Here is a 202-nt window from a genome sequence, read left to right on the forward strand (position 1 = left end):
GAATGGTTTTAAGGGAGAGAATGAGAGGACAGAGGAAAGATACACAACCAGACTAATAGACATCTAACTAGATAGATAGACTGGCTGAAGGACGTACAGATAAACAGACAAACAACTAGACAAACAGACCAACATAAAGACAAACAGAATGACAGGCATGTACTGTAAACAACCAAAAAGACTCGTAGACAAATAGAAGGAA

General features: G+C 38.1%; 1 protein-coding gene across 1 annotated transcript in view; it reads right to left on the minus strand.

The window, feature by feature from the left end:
• Positions 1–202, minus strand: part of LOC119592862 (non-symbiotic hemoglobin 1-like) — a gene marked incomplete in the record, with an annotated part of 162471 nt that overhangs the window by 1020 nt on the left and 161249 nt on the right.

This window comes from Penaeus monodon, chromosome 31 (assembly GCF_015228065.2).
Source record: "Penaeus monodon isolate SGIC_2016 chromosome 31, NSTDA_Pmon_1, whole genome shotgun sequence".
NCBI classification, from domain to species: domain Eukaryota; kingdom Metazoa; phylum Arthropoda; class Malacostraca; order Decapoda; family Penaeidae; genus Penaeus; species Penaeus monodon.